Source organism: Mobula hypostoma, chromosome 5 (genome assembly GCF_963921235.1).
Source record: "Mobula hypostoma chromosome 5, sMobHyp1.1, whole genome shotgun sequence".
In the NCBI taxonomy this organism is placed as follows: Eukaryota; Metazoa; Chordata; class Chondrichthyes; order Myliobatiformes; family Myliobatidae; genus Mobula; species Mobula hypostoma.
Window position 1 is genome coordinate 84,826,001 of NC_086101.1, and position 14,619 is coordinate 84,840,619.

Below are 14,619 nucleotides of genomic sequence, written 5' to 3' on the forward strand. Positions count from 1 at the left end.
GGTTCCTTCACCCTAGCATCTTTTCCCTGCCTCAATGGGATAAACCTATCCAAAACCCCATGCTAGTAATCCTTAACCAAGCTCCCCATTTCCGTTGTGCATATCCTTGAGTACATCTGTTCTACTTAAGTTCTTCAAATCCTACCTAATATCATCATAATTAGAATACCCCACTTAAATACTTCTTTCCACACTGTCTGCTCTTAACCTTGTCCAAATCTATGGTAAGACTTGGGGAATTGAGTTCACTGTCTCAAAGGACATTTAAGAGACTTTTGGACACGCATATGAATGAAAGAAAATGGATGGTTGTGGTTAGATTGATAGTGGAATACTGCAGGTTAAAAGTGTGGCTGAAAATTACTGGTTGAAGGGGCCATACAGTGCTGTACTGTGTTCTGTGTTCTATGGTGCTTCCATTCTTCTGAAACTAGTTTCCTTCTTCCCAATTGAATTGGAGATGGACCTTTGTCCTCACTGTCTCTTGATTCCTTTCTAACATTTAAACCAGATTTGATTGACAGTAGAATTTCTCATTGATTTCCTCCCTATATTCAAATATATGAAGTTTTCATTTTGAAATCTATTAAAAAAATCTTGAAGTAAGTTTCCATATGTTTAAAATGCAAATGACTTGTGAAGCTATATTTCAAATTGAGGTAAGTTTTAAGCTCAGCAGAAAAATCAAAAGAAATAAGATTCCCTCTTTGAATATTTTCCAAATTTCCACTTTGGGAAGATGAAAATGAAAAAGGTTTCTTGCCCTTTTGGCTAAGATCACGTGTATCATCTGTTCGTATCAGTTTAATATCTGATACGTTGCTTATCTGGGGACGATATATTAAATTGATTTTTGGAACAAAGGGTGCCTCTGGGAACAGTGCACTTTCCTTCTGGAAATTTCAAAGTAGCAAAGGGAAGAAACTCCATCCATCATCAGGTAGCACAAACAAGAATGCGTATGAGGTGGCACAACGCTTTACGGTACCACCGAACTAGCTTCAATTTTAAAACGAATCATTTAAACATAACTCAATATCTGCATGAAATGTTTCAAGTTTTATAAGGAATAAATGTAAGGGACTGTAAAAAAAATAGTTTAGTGATACTTTTTCAAGCATGAAGTATTTATGGTCCTAAAGTTTGGGTGTATTAATTGTTCTGTAGTAAATGATGTGTTACAGTAATGTAATGACGGGGAAATTACTTAACAACAGAAAGACAGCAATACCAGCAATTACTTGTATTTATGTCACGCCTTTGATATAGTACAATGCCCGAAGGCACTTTGCAGAAACATAGTCAACAAAATCTGATACTGAGTTAAAAACAATTTTTTTTAGATGAAATTACCTAGACCTTGGTGAAAGAAGTTGGTTTTAACAAGCATCTTGAGGGAGGAAATTGTGCTTGAGGGAATCCAAGGAAATTTTAGAGCTTAAAACCTTGGCAGCAGAAGGGTCAGCACAGTAGCGCAGTGGATAGCACAACACTTTACAGTGCTAGTGACCCAGGTTCAATTATTGTAGCCTGTCCTCGTAAGCCCAAGAGTTGCAAAAGCTGACCAGGCTGGAAGAAAGGCTCCTTTTCCTAATGAGAGTTCGGGCTGATGAGGCCATCATTCCTGTTGAACCAAAATTCCTATGATTGAGGAAGATGTGCAGTTTATTCAAATAACACGTCAGTTGCTATACCCATACCATGAACAAGTCAGTGATCTAAGAAAGCAATGTACAATGTTACCATACCAGATCAGAACAAAAGGAAGTGAACCAATTGGTCTGTCATGACTTCTATCTCATGATCCTCCTATTGCTGCACAAGTTCAGAAGGTTTGTTACCTTCCAGCAATACGCTACTTCATATGCACTGCTTACAATTACTTCAACTATAGTGGCCATCTATCCTGTTTATGTTGTGATTATTATCTCTCACTATCATATAAAATTAACAACGCAGAAGTCATTTGTTCCTTTATGACTATGCTTGTCATAAAAATAGTTAGCCGTCCTGTGCCTATGTTCCACCACAAGGTCCATAGACCTATAGCTCAAGTTATGCTTAAATAATTTTAAGGTCATTACCTCCACCAACCTTACGGGCGGCAAACAGGTGATATTTCAAATCCAAGAATGCCTTGCATTTATTGATAGCTAGTTCACAATGCCATTCTCGTTGGATCAATACTAATGTCATTTGCTGGAGAAATCTCATCATGGGCACTAATTATAATGGATGTCAAAACACATCATTCTCTGTGACTCTTGATCACTGGCTGTCATCAAGTTGTCTGTGAAGCGTTGATTAGTAAAAATCATTCTAGGGTGCTTGAGACAATTGATTCCAGCTGTGTTTCCATTTCCGTAATTGATTAGGGGCCAGAAAAATAGAAATGACTTGAAGAATTAGGCAGCTGTCAGTTCAGCACCTGTTGTGGCTTTAGTGTCAGGGATTATCTTTGTGTTTTCTCAATGGACAGTGATCAAGACTAACAGGTGCCAGTGCTTGGAATGAAGTTGTTATCATAAGTTCCTTTATTTATCTCTTTGACAAGATATTGGTAAGGCATGGTCATAATCCAAATATCTTCTGAGGAGGATCACAATATTGGATTAAGCTTTCCTTCCTTCTTCCTTGCAAAGGATATTTTGTAGATGTTTCCTGTCTATGCCTGGCATTGATATTGACCAGCAGTTTCAAGGTATTCTGCTCCTAGAATCTTTTTGGGGATTGCTAAAACTCAGAGTAGAATTCCTAGACATCATCCTTGTCTTCCAGGATTATGCTATCTGCAACCTTGAATATAACCTACATGTTTCTCAATAGGATGAGACAGAAGACCCTGCGACATTCATCTATCTCACAAGGGAATTGCTAAAACACCAGACTAGCTCTTCTTAATGCAAAACTAAACACAAAATCTTCTGACTTCGAACAAGTTCTGACAGGAACTTGCTCTGTTCTTACCTCCCTCCGCAACCAAGGTCATGACAGTCTCTGATACAAACAATGCTTGTATACATGGCTGCTCAGTGTTCAAGATCCAACTCATGACTGATTCATTCATAGAAGTATAGGAATAGGTGGTTTAGGTTACATATTGAAGACAGATATCTCCTAGCAATGCTCCTCACTCTTCTCCCAGCTATAAAATTTTACAAGAAGATCTTGGAAAATGTGCAACATATGTCATATCCTGGGAGACATATTTCAGAGAAGACAGACACTGAGCAAAATTTAAAACTGCCTCTTAATCAAATCAAATCAAGTTTAGTTATCAAACTATACATCGATACAGCTGAACAAGACAGCATTCCTCTGGGGGGGAGGGGAGGGAACATCGATTCAGACCATGAGAGGCCTGCGTCGAACATTTTCATGCCTTGCAAGGCGCAGATTGGAAGTCTGTGTGGGGCGCCACTCCTCGCACAGACCCTAGAGCAATGTGTGGTTAAGCGCCTTGCTCAAGGACACAAACATGCTGCCACAGATGAGGCTTGAACTAGTGACCTTCAGATCACTAGACAAACACCTTAACCACTTGGCCACGTCCCCTTGTTCTTCTGGGGACAAGGTGCAAAAAATTCAAAAATAGCAAGCCAACATTCAAAAATAAAGTGTAATATAATTCAAAAGATCAGGCAAAGAAGCATAGTCACTTGAAAAAAAAACATATACATATCGTTCAAGACCCTGAGCGACAATGTCCAGCAATTGATTGTACAGTCTCCCAGCAGTGTACAGACGCATGCAATCAAGCCTGTCGTTCCACCATTTGAACATAGGGGAGCAGCACTGACAGGTGAGGCCAGGCCCCAGCCAAGTTCAAGCACACTTGTAGTATTCCACATCTCTCATCTGGCCTGCAGCAACAGGCAAGCCCAAAGCATCAGCCCCAGTTCTCACTACAACTGAGGCTACACAGCTCCCACGTCGACTGTCTCTCCACCAAACAAGGGTAACAGGCTTGCAGCAACTTACATTATTACAGTCTAACAGAGTCCTGCAATCGCGTGAAATAGCTGAGACAATCTCCCCCAGGTTTTACTGCACTAACTTCGATACTTCTGGGTAGTGGGCAGCAATACGGTCGGCAGCCAAGTCAGCTCCTCCGAACCAAAACCAGCTCCTCCACCACACCAGTGGGCTCCTCTGATATCCCGACCAGATCCTTCGACACCTCGGCCGGCTGCACACCCACACCAGTCCAGCTACTCCAATCAATGAGCAGCTCACTGATGGAGTAGCCCTGCAGTGCCCAATTTTCTTGGAGTAGAATTGTCTTTGAATCGTTAAAAAAAAACAAATTTTACTAAGTGAAAAGCACCTTTGGTTGGTCCCAGAGAAGCTGCTGCATTCACACATGCTGCCATCTTACTGGAAGTTTAATTCACAGTATAGCCTTTGATAATCTAAGAAAATGAGTGTTCAAAGACCAAGGCCTCAGGTCTAGCAGAGGCAAAGCTCTGAAGCTACATCACATGCATAGTTCTCATCCAGATCCACTGGCAAATGATACTGTCCTTTCCCATCCCAACTGATGCTTAAATCAAACTCAGTAAGATCCAATGGGTGGACATTATTATCCATTTACCCATGATCAGTTCTTCCTAAATGAGAACTCTGCTCTGTGGTTCATTACAGCAGGAATAAAAAGAGGGCCTCATTGTCTGTGATCGTTCAGAGTGGAGAAAGAACATTCAGAGGACATCAAATATTTCATGTTTCATCAACTTTTTGCATGTAGAAACTAAGAAAATGTGATAGAAGAAGAGCAGGACCTCTCTTGCAACCCAGATTCCTGGTCATACAATCCATCTTACCTATTAGATTATCAGATTCGATTCAACTTTATTGTCGTTGTGCCGAGTACAGATACAAAGCCAATGAAATGCATTTAGCATCTGACCAGAAATGCAAAGAATAGTGTTATTTACAAAATAACTGTGAATAAAAAAAGTGCTACACCATACAAACATAAAAGTACTGAGACAGTACAATACGGATGCAATACTGCTTAGTGCTGTGATGAGAGGTTCAGCAGTGTCACAGCCTCAGGGAAGAAGCTTTTCCTGTGTCTGCTGGTGCAGGAGCGGAGGCTCCTGTAGCGCCTACCAAATGGGAGGAGAGTAAAAAATCCATGGTTAGGGTGAGATGCATCCCTGATAATGATTTTCGCCCTGCCCAGGCAGCGTTTATGGTAGATGTTCTCAATGGTGGGCAATTGGGTGCCGATAATCCGCTATACCAGAATCTGCAAACCTGGTCTTGGTCTGGAGCACTTCAGAACCTACAGAACTGGAGTGGAAACAAGTCATCCCCCACAGTAAGGGATAGTCCAGGTAAGAAGATAATATCTAATATCCAGTTATCAATAAAACATGACATACAATGCATTATTCTAATGTTCACAGCTCTGACACAGTCTTCATCCCCAAATATTAGCTTTGCTTCCCTTCCATGGCACCTTCTGTTGGTATTTCACGAAAGGCAAATTCTAGCAGGAAGGTTAAGAACACCTGATTCTTTCCAAGCTCCCCATAAAGTTTCTAAAACAGGAATACATGACCCAATTTCAGAGAGTGGCATGATGAATGAGGTCACACTTCACACTTCAAACATTTTAGAAGCACCAATAGAAAGTGCACTTGCAAGAGCAGCATGGAGTTTTGTAAACTGCGTTGTGCATGTCTACAGTCAGCAATTGATACTGATATTCATCCTTCCTCCTACTCTTCTTTTTTATCCTCCACATGGGATCAAGGATGACTTATTTCCACACTTCTGTGGATTCTGAGATGGCAAATCATGCACACTAAAGAAAATTGCCAGTGTACACAGATAGTTAGTTGAGGTTTTGACCGACAAAGAGGACACCTCAGTAGTTTATTAGGTGGTCTCCCTTTTTTGCAGCTTACACGGGGCCTCTGTATGATCCCGATAGTTAGATTCAAGGTTTGCAGTACCATCCTAAGGCTCCTTTTCTGTTCTGAGCAGACATAGACTTGTGATTCCCACTAGTCAATAGAGATATTGTATTTCTCCAAAGAATCATTTTTTTTCTGTGTCCATCTAGTAGCCTTTCCAATAATATACTGTATCTGTTTTGAAAGTCTGGTGTTGAGAAAGTGAACAACATAGCTAGCCCAACTGGCTGTCATTGACCTTAATACTTTAAATGTTCCTGGAGAGGGCACTGATATTAGTTAATGTATCTTTCTATCGGATTTAGAAGATTTTGTAGGGACTCTGTAGATATTATCTTTTCAGTGCCTTAAGGTGTCTAACACAGATTATGTAGGTTAACTTCACGACTCAAAACATGGAAGCATATCTTTATTTTGCCTGTTAACATTTTGAACTTTTCCATCAGATATTGTAAACCATTCTCAAAAAAATGAGTTAAATTTAAAAAAAGCAATCAAATAATCTTCTAAAATCTGGCACTGTAATTAGTGTTTTGGTGTCCACTGCAGAAATAGCTGAATTGTAGGAATTGCAGAAAAATCAGAGAGGATCTTTGTGCATTGTGGTAGATTGACAGAACAATGAAGAAATCGCTTGTGGCAGTCAAAAGTCTTCACACCTTTCCCAAAATGATATTTTTGAAATAAAGGATGGTTAGATAACCGTAGCCCTAAACTTAGCTGGAACTTTTTGAGGTTATGCAAATATCTGAATGGTTCTAGAATATTCAATCAAATACAATTTCAATACATTAAAAAAACAAAAAAAAGCACTAAATGTTAAACATTTTAAATATCTTAAGCATATTTATAAGCATTGAAGAATTTAAAATATTAAATTACAAATAAAAATTATGTTTTTAAAAATATTTTGCGAAGATTTAAATGTCATTTTAAACTAATGACCCATCTGAAAACCCTTCAAAATTGGACAACATTACTCAAGGCTCTTGCTGTTGTATTTTTCTTTTAAGAACAAACGAAAAAGAAGGAGTGGGCAGTTAGTAATGAATATTTTCATTTGATTCAATCATGTCTCGTCTTTTACCTCAGTTTTGCTTTGCTGTAATAACTGTACCTTGATTACCTTAACATCTAAGAATCTATTAATCTCAAATCAATTCAACAGGGGAATAACCATTAAAATTCCCATGAACTGTCACAGATTTTTTTTTTGGTGAATCTACACTGTAAGCTTTAGGCTAGAGAGCTTCTTCCTGTTCTCTTGCTCCACTGCATGAAGTAGTGAGTGACAATTTGTCGACAGCTAGTTCTGGATCTCTATGCATGCAAACATGTGCCAAAGTTGCTGTCAGTTTTTCTGAGTAATGAAAGGAACACTGACAGTTTTGCTATCATTATACAGAAAAATCCAAGCCATAATGACAGTTATGTCTCAGTGGGCAGCGATCTCACTTGAGATACAAAGTTTCAAGTTCCCCTCCAGCAACCTTAAACCTAAAAATCCAGGCTGACAAATTAGTATAGTGAGGTTGTCACTACTGCACTATTAGAGACCTGGCCTGGAGGTTACACAAGTTACTCAACCATTTTCCATGTGAAACTGTCAACATTTATCCCCTCGGGCATCACAAAGTCTTGGATCCCTGTGGGATGTTGGAAAGCCAGACTTCTTGGTTACTCCTCGTTAGTGTTTCTCCAACTGCTCTCTGAAATTGGACTTTTCATATAGCCTAGTAGATGAGCATGAAACCTGGTGTGGAAGAGTGAGTCCCTTTTCTTCAATCAAGAAGAATAGCTACCTGGGAGAAGAAATTAATTGCTTCATATTTTTGAACAAATTTTGCATTTTGAACAAAATACTTGTTTCAAAGAATTTTAAAATTTCTGTTTAGTTCTTTTATTGATTTATGCTAACTGTTCTAATGCTTCCAAATGTAAGCTAGCATTATTAGCTTGGACGGTGTCTGAGCCAGCAATCAAAGTTCTTTCAGCTATTCATAGACAGATCTTATTCCGGCTAAGTCAGTGTGCAGGTATTGCATCAGCCTCAGAGACTCTGGGTATATTGATCTGGATATGTTTGAGCAATAAATGGATAGTCATGAAGGTGGAAAAAACTTGTTTGTTCTTATTAGATACATGTTGAGGTGGGTAAGATGCCACTGGCAGGAAGTTCTGTTATCTTTCAAATGGAACCTTAGCACCTCATGATCCAAATCCCATAAGGTGACACTGAAGTCAAGCTGGAGCTTATTTTGTGCACACTGGCTTAAACAAATTTTCTGGGATGTTCTGGGAGCTTGCAATTGGAACAGTGATGAGAGGGCATATAGGAGCAAGGTAGATAGGCTGGCTGAGTGATTCCACAACAGCCTCAACATCAGCAGGACCAAAGAATTGATTGTGGACTCCAGGAAGTGGAAGTCAGAAGAACAAACACTGGTTCTCATTGAGGAGTCAGTGGTGGAAAGGGTGAGCTGCTTCAAGATCCTGGGGGTCAACATGTTGGTACTAATGTGAGACCAAGATATTGAAGCAATCATGACAAAGGCATGCCAAAAACTCTACTTCACTAGGAGTTTGAAAAAATTCAGTGTGTCACCAGAGACATTTGCAAACTTCTACAGATGTACAGTGGAGAGCATTCTGGCTAGTTGCATCACTTCCTAGTATGGAGGCTCCAATGCACAGGATTGCGTAAGGCTGCAAGGGTTGTAGACTCTGCCAGCTCCACCACAAATACAATCCTCCCCACCTTTGCATTTCACAAGGTTCCCCAAGGTGGGCTCATTCAGAAAGTTGGGAGGAAAGGGATTCAAGGAAACTTGGCTCTGTGGATTCAGAATTGTCTTGCCCACTGAAGACAGGGTTGTAGTAGATGGAGTGTATTCTGTCTGGAGGTTGGTGACCAGTGCAGTTGCACTGGGATCTGTTCTGGGACCGCTGCTCTTTGTGAGTTTTATAAATGATTTGAAGGAGGAAGTGGAAGAATGGGCTACTAAGTTTGCAGGTAGCACAAAGTTTGGTGGTGTTATGGATAGTGTAGAAATAGGTTACAATGGGACATTGATAAGATGCAGAGCTGGGCAGAGAAGTGGCAGATGGAGTTTCATCCAGAAAAGTGTGGAAAAAAAGTTTATAAGTTTGAATTTAATAGCAGAATTCATGGTTTGTGGCAGCAATCTTAGAGGTGTGGAGGGACAGAGCGATCTTGGGGTCCATGACCATAGATCCCTCAAAGTTGTAGTGTAAGTTCATAGTTTGCTGAAGAAGCCGTATGATGTGTTGGTCTTCATTAGCCAGGGGATTGAGCTGCAAGCTTATATTGTAGCTCTATACAACTATGGCAAATTTTTTTATGAAGAAGGACTTAGTTTAACTTTTCAAAGGTGCAGATGAAGAAACTAGCCTGTAGGTTGTGCTAGTAACTCATTTCCATCCATGACTGCTCACAAGTCATAATGCTAGCCCTTCCCTTTCATCTTCTTTTTCTCTAAACCTGAATATTCCTCACCAAAAATGTTGATCCTCGGATAGATTAAATTATCAAGGTTCAAAGTAAATTTATTATAAAAATACATTTATGCAATACTGTATATTACCATATGTGACGTTAATATTCATTTTCTTATAGATATCTACCAGAAACAAAATATTAAAGAAATACAATAGAATCTATGAAAAAAACATACGTAACCAAAAACTGACAAACAACCAATGTGCAAAAGAAGACAAACTGTGGAATAAATAAATAAACTGAGAACATGAGCTTTAAAGAGTCTGTGGGTCAGAGCACCAGTTCAGAATTGTGGTGAATGAAGTTATCAACATGGGTTCAACATAACAAAGCAGAACCCTCTGTATGCGGTATGTGGAAGTGGTCTCCTGGTCACAAAATGGCATCTAAGACCTTACATCAACAACCTAACAATGTGTTCTGTGATGTCTCTGGTGGCTTTATCCTTGAGCTTGCATCAATGGGCTGAATGATGCAATCCTGCTTCTATGCCTTGTGGTCTTATAAATAGGAGCCTTTATTTTAGAGAATTTGAACATCATTGATAAAATGAGAACTTCCTTCCTATCCCTAATTGCTCAAACTGAGTGGCTTACCAGTTCATTTCAAAGGACACGTAAGAGTCAGCCACATTGGTAAGTCTGCAGTCACTTATAGACCAAACCAATTAAGAATGGTAGACTTTCTCCCATGAAGAAAAATAACAACTCTGGTGTCATCAGCCATGAGTTGGAAGACTTGGTCTTGTGTCCAAATATGTAAATTTCATGGACAGAGCAGAGTTAACCAATGATCATGAGAATGACCTACAGAACTGGCACTGACCTGTAGGGAGCACTTGCATTGATAATGGGAATACCCTCCAAGAATCAAAAGATTGAAAGGAAAAATAAGTATTTTCAGGGTAAAATTAAAGCAAAGAAAATTAATAGGCGAAGAACCCTGGCTTGTCTTGTTTTGTGTTCTTTCAAAATATACTTACTCCTGACTGATAAAGGACACTTTATAACCTACAAGAGAACAGCAAACTATTAGAATACAGCCCCAAGAATGTATTCTGGAAAAATCCTTCCCCAGAAGCTGAGCAGCTAAACTTGTGAGAGAAAATAACAAAAGGGAAAATGTAGAACAGGGACTGCATTGAATAATTATTATTGAAAAGTATGGCATAGATGGCCAAACAAGAACTGATCTTGCAGCTAAAGAAGCATCTACAATAGTGAATGATAAGGATAAAGAGCAGGAAGAGAGAACATCCGTCTAGTGGTAAAAAGTAAAGTAGTTGGCAGACTGTAGCCAGGAGTAGTCCTGGTCAGTCAACCGCAGAAAGTAGGACTGGCCCAGGGTACCTGAGGGATATTAACATTCAACAACTGTCAGTTAAGACAAGGATCTGAAAGAAGAAGAATTTAAAAAATGAGAAAGTTGATTAATGGCTCATGATAGTGATCACAATATTAAAAATGTTTGCCAATGGCATAACATGCCTCATGGCATGAACATTGACCTCTAACTTCTGTTAATGTCCCACCTTCCCTCCGTACCCCATCCCTTCCTTCCTTCCTTCCTTATTTATTTATTTATTTACTTACTTACTTATTTACTTACTTACTTACTCCCCTTTTTTTCTCTCTCTTTTTTCTCCCACTTTCCCTCTCACTATAACTCCTTGCCCATCCTCTGGGTTCCCCCCCTCCCCCTTTCTTTCTCTCTAGGCCTCCCATCCCATGATCCTCTCCCTTCTCCAGCTTGGTATCCCTTTTGCCAATCAACTTTCCAGCTCTCAGCTCCATCCCTCCCCCTCCTGTCTCCTCCTATCATTTCGGATCTCCCCTCCCCCTCTCACTTCCAAATCTCTTACTATCTCTTCTTTCAGTTAGTCCTGACGAAGGGTCCCAGCCCGAAACGTCGACTGTACCTCTTCCTATAGATGCTGCATGGCCTGCTGCGTTCACCAGCATTTTTTGTGTGTGTTGCTTGAATTTCCAGCATCTACAGATTTCCTCATATTTTGTGATCTTAAAAAATATTTGGTTAAGAGATCTTTGTCATCTACTTTCTTGCAAATTGAAAAGTTGAACAAAGTTCAAAAGGTCGCTCACTTCATTAATGGCCAGATAATCTGTGGTGTGATTACAGATTTCACTGGGCATTAATGAAGATTAAAATAACTCTATTAACTCTGCTATGGATGGTTCCAAGCCCAGCTGTGAAAGGAGGAGGGTTGCAAATGGGGCTAGCAAATCCCAGAGCTACAGAAACACCAACAGAAGCTCATGGGAGAAGATAGGTGGCCTACACCTGGGGACAACTTGAAAGATTGGCCCAGGACAGAAGATTCTGGTGAGCTGCTATTAGCGGCCTATGGTCCAGAAGTGGTGAAGGGCTTCAGTAAATATAACTTTATTCCTCATATTTGCTTTCTCAGCTTCAGTTTCCTTTATATACCACCATGGACTCTGAATTTTAAAGTTAATGTGTTGTGCTGCATGATAAAAGTTCCTTCGCTGATTATCAAGCACCTATTTAAATGAAAGCCGTTTTAATCAAGTTTTTCTCCCCACTTTACATAGAACATAGAATAGTACAGCACAGAACAGACCCTTCGGCCCACAAGGTTGTGCCGACACTCAAACCCTGCCTCCCATATAACCCCTCACCTTAAGATCCTCCACATACCTGTCTAGTAGTCTCTTAAACTTCACTAGTTTATCTGCCTCCACCACTGACTCAGGCAGTGCATTCCACGCACCAACCACTCTCTGAGTAAAAAACCTTCCTCTAATATCCCCCTTGACCTTCCTACCCCTTACCTTAAAGCCATGTCCTCTTGTATTGAGCAGTGGTGCCCTGGGGAAGAGGCGCTGGCTATCCACTCTATCTATTCCTCTTATTATCTTGTACACTTCTATCATGTCTTCTCTCATCCTCCTTCTCTCCAGAGAGTAAAGCCCTAGCTCCCTTAATCTCTGATCATAATCCATACTCTCTAAACCAGGCAGCATCCTGGTAAATCTCCTCTGTACCCTTTCCAATGCTTCCATATCCTTCCTATAGTGAGGTGACCAGAAATGGGCACAGTACTCCAAGTGTGGCCTAACCAGAGTTTTATAGAGCTGCATCACTACATCACGATTCTTAAACTCTATCCATCAACTTATGAAAGCTAACACCCCATAAGCTTTCTTAACTATCCTATCTACCTGTGAGGCAACTTTCAGGGGTCTGTGGACATGTACCCCCAGATCCCTCTGCTCCTCCACACTACCAAGTATCCTGCCATTTACTTTGTACTCTGCCTTGGAGTTTGTCCTTCCAAAGTGTACCACCTCACACTTCTCTGGGTTGAACTCCATCTGCCACTTCTCAGCCCACTTCTGCATCCTATCAATGTCTCTCTGCAATCTTTGACAATCCTCTACACTATCTACAACAGCACCAACCTTTGTGTTGTCTGCAAACTTGCCAACCCACCTTTCTACCCCCACATCCAGGTCATTAATAAAAATCACAAGAAGTAGATGTCCCAGAACAGATCCTTGTGGGACACCACTAGTCACAATCCTCCAATCCGAATGTACTCCTTCCACCATGACCCTCTGCTTTCAGCAGGCAAGCCAATTCTGAATCCACCTGGCCAAACTTCCCTGGATCCCATGCCTTCCAAATATCTGAATAAGACTACCATGTGGAACCTTGTCAAATGCCTTACTAAAATCCATGTAGATCACATCCATTGTACTATCCTCATCTATATGCCTGGTCATCTTCTCAAAGAATTTCTAGCAGGCTTGTTAGACACGATCTGCTCTTCACAAAGCCATGCTGACTATCCCTGATTAGACCATGATTCTCTAAGTGCCCATAGATCTTATCTCTAAGGATCTTTCCAACAGCTTTCCCACTACAGACGTAAGTCTCACTGGTCTATAATTACCCGGACTATCCCTACTACCTTTTTTGAACAAGGGGACAACATTTGTCCTCCCTCCAATTCTCCAGTACCATTCCCGTGGACAACGAAGACATAAAGATCCTAGCCAGAGGCTCAGCAATCTCTTCCCTTGCCTCCTGGAGCAGCCTGGGGAATATTCTGTCAGGCCCCGGGGACTTATCTGTCCTAATGTATTTTAACAACTCCAAAACCTCCTCTCCCTTAATATCAACATGCTCCAGAACATCAACCTCACTCATCTTGTCCTCACCATCATCAAGTTCCCTCTCATTGGTGAATACCGAAGAAAATTATTCATTGAGGACCTCGCTCACTTCCACATCCTCCAGGCACATCTTCCTACCTTTATCTCTAATTGGTCTTAACTTCGCTCCTGTCATCCTTTTGTTCTTCACATAATTGAAGAATGCCTTGGGGTTTTCCTCTACCCTACTCACCAAGTCCTTCTCATGCCCCCTTTTTGCTCTCCTCAGCCCCTTCTTAAGCTCCTTTCTTGATACCCTATATTCCTCAATAGACCCATCTGATCCTTGATTCCTAAACCTCATGTATGCTGCCTGATTCCACCTGACTGGATTTTCCACCTCACTTGTCACCCATGGTTCCTTCACCCTACCATTCTTTATCTTCCTCACCGGGACAATTTTATCCCTAACATCCTGCAAAAGATCCCTAAACATCGACCACATGTCCATAGTACATTTCCCTGCAAAAACATCAACCCAATTCACACCCGCAATTTCTAGCCTTATAGCCTCATAATTTGCCCTTCTCCAATTAATAATTTTTCTGTCCTCTCTGATTCTATCCTTTTCCATGATAATGTTAAAGGCCAGGGAGCAGTGGTCACTGTCCCCCAGATGCTCACCCACTGAGAGATCTGTGACCTGACCCAGTTCGTTACCTAATACTAGATCTAGTATGGCATTCCCCCTGGTCGGCCTGTCAACATACTGTGACAGGAATCCATCCTGGATGCACTTAACAAACTCTGCCCATTCTAAACCCTTATCATTAAACATTATCATAACTCTCTCAGATTCTATCACTTGCTTACATACTGTTACAAATTAACCTACAAACAGACGTCTTTGGATTGTGAGTGGAAAGCTAATCATCTGAAGGAAACTCTTGTAGTCTCAGAAAAAAACATGCACATTCCACACAAGCAGACTGGAGGTCAGTATTGAGCTTGTGTTGTTGGATTTATTCCCCTT

The 14,619-nt window shown here is 40.6% G+C and overlaps 1 pseudogene; it reads left to right on the forward strand.

Moving 5' to 3' along the window:
- The first annotated feature begins 751 nt into the window (after positions 1 to 751).
- LOC134347395 (U2 spliceosomal RNA) lies at positions 752 to 929 on the forward strand (annotated as a pseudogene).
- Positions 930 to 14,619: the final 13,690 nt, after the last annotated feature.